The sequence below is a fragment of the Podarcis melisellensis genome (assembly GCF_964234715.1).
Source record: "Podarcis melisellensis genome assembly, chromosome: 1".
NCBI classification, from domain to species: Eukaryota; Metazoa; Chordata; class Lepidosauria; order Squamata; family Lacertidae; genus Podarcis; species Podarcis melisellensis.
The window spans coordinates 44,118,549-44,121,123 of record NC_138528.1 but is presented as its reverse complement, the minus strand read 5'-3'; positions in this window follow the sequence as shown (position 1 = coordinate 44,121,123).

The window sequence follows — 2,575 nt, the reverse complement described above, 5'->3', positions numbered from 1 at the left end:
TTCAGTTTTTAAGCTTTCTGACCTTTAAGCTTGACTTCTTATACTTGTTTGCTAAATGAGGGTCATAAAGTATGATGACTGGGCACTGTATTTTTGCAGAACCACAGTCTCCTTTATGAACATATCAGTTCATAAAGCACATATGGGCCTGCTTTCAGCTTCCTGTCTTTGGAAAGTTCAGCTTGTGGAACTTGTTATATCTTACACATCAAAACAAGTTTTTCCCCCAGGGCAGCCTCTCAGTTTTTGGCATCAGAACTGCAATATGCTCCTTGTATATGCAAATGGCTGACTTATCGTAATTGTTCCATAAGCCAGCCACCGACACAGGGGGTTGCAGGTTCATGCTCTGACATCTCCAGTTGATGAATCCAGGTATTAGGATGGGGAAGACTTGGGAGATATGTTACCAGTCTTCATACGATACCCCAAGTTAATGACCAACAGTCTTGACTCCTATGCGACAGCTCCACTAGTAAGCTGCCTTATTGAAAGTCACCAAGCATTTAAATGTATAATTGATCATTTCCCTGCAATGTAATAACTTATTGATGACTGTATAGGATTTTTAATGTACTTTTCTTCTTGTATGTTGCCCTGAGCAATGCATTTTATAGAAGGCAATTGTTAAATAAGACCTTGATTAAATATGGTTTGGCCCCAGAATTACGTATGAGGGGTTATATTTCTTTGGATGAAGGGCAGCATAGAAATTAAATAAATAATGATGATGAGTGAGTGGTAGAGCAGATGCTTTGTATGCAAAAGTTCACCATTTCTAGCACTAGCTGGAAAAGGGGCTGGAAAAAGATTCCTGTTGGAAACCCTGGAGGACTGCCACTACCTAGCATAGTGGACAATATTGAGCTGCATGGCCCATCAGCCTGACAGTATAAAACAGCTTCTTGTGAAATCATACTTCATCAGATCCAGAGTGCATCTACTCAGTCTTTGCCAGCCTGATGCCCTCCAGATGTTTTGGACTATGACTCCCATGATCCCTAACCAAGCTCTGCATGGCGCTTGTACAAACCACCAGGAAGGCACATGATTGGTAAAGACAGGGCCAGCTGCAGCTGGCCAATAACCACAGGCTACCCATATAAACGACCAGGATGCAAAAAATGTGACCCAAATAGTCTGGCTTACGCCCTTGTCAGATAAGATGACGACAATTGAAATGACCACTATCTTCTTGTATGATTGGCGTGCTGGACTTGAGGGTTACCCCTTTCCAAAGAATGGCCCAATTTGTCCTTTGCTACCCTAGTCCCATAAGTTACAGCTCCATGGTTGTAGACGGTGTATGTCTGAGGTTCTGCCCCCCCTAACAAAAGCCTGCTCCCCCTAACAAACATCCTGGCTACGCCCATGAACAGCCCTACACAAGCATTCCCAATAGTGGTTAATGAGTGTCCCCCGTTTAATACAAGGGGCTCTGAAAGCCCCTCTTAAGTGTTGAAAAGATGGCCCTTTTCTGCACCATAAACAGCAACCGCTGAGGCTGCAACAGGGCCAGATTTTAGGTCTGATGAAAGCCTAAGCTACTGAAGGTAATGGGGCCCTTTATATGTATAGCTGTCCTTTGTAAACAACAAAAAATTGTCAGTTTTTTTGTGTTGAATATATGCTATATGGTAATTTATGGACCTAAGAGGTACCTGAAGCCATTTGCACATAACAAAATAAAAATATGTATTTTATCAAAGTAATTGTTGAACTGAAATACAATTAAGAAGTATATTAATGTTGTTGTTGTTTAGTCGTGTCTGACTCTTCGTGACCCCATGGACCAGAGCACGCCAGGCAATTCTGTCTTCCACTGCCTCCCGCAGTTTGGTCAAACTCATGCTGGTAGCTTCGAGAACACTGTCCAACCTTCTTGTCCTCTGTTGTCCCCTTCTCCTTGCGCCCTCCATCTTTCCCAACATCAGGGTCTTTCCCAGGGAGTCTTCTCTTCTCATGAGGTGGCCAAAGTATTGGGAGCCTCAGCTTCAGGATCTGTCCTTCCAGTGAGCACTCAGGGCTGATTTCCTTCAGTATGGAGAGGTTTGATCTTCTTGCAGTCCATGGGACTCTCAAGAGTCTCCTCCAGCACCATAATTCAAAAGCATCAATTCTTCGGGGATCAGCCTTTATGGTCTACTATATTAATAGTGAAATACAATTAAGAAGAAGTATATGTTGCTGTGTGTAGGTTTTATTTTTATTTTTTTATCTTACATTTTGGCAATGTACATCCCCAGTTTTTTCCCCCTCTAATTTTTTTTGGGGCCCCCAAGAGAGTGGGGCCCTAAGCTGTAGCTTGTTTAGCTTTTACGTACCGTAAACCCGAGTCCCCCCACCCCCTTTTATACAAGGGGGTCCGAAAGCCCTTCTTCATGTTGAAAAGGCGCCCCTTTTCCGCACCACCAACAGCGACTGCTGAGGCCGCAATGCCTGCGAGAGGCTCGGCCAGCGAAACAGAGACAAGGGGAAGAAGCGGCTGACCGGCACTGCTGGCGGGGAGGCCGGGCTCCCGGGGGGTTTCCCGGAGGTGGAGCCTGGCCGCGGAAGTGAAGCGGGAGCCGGAAGC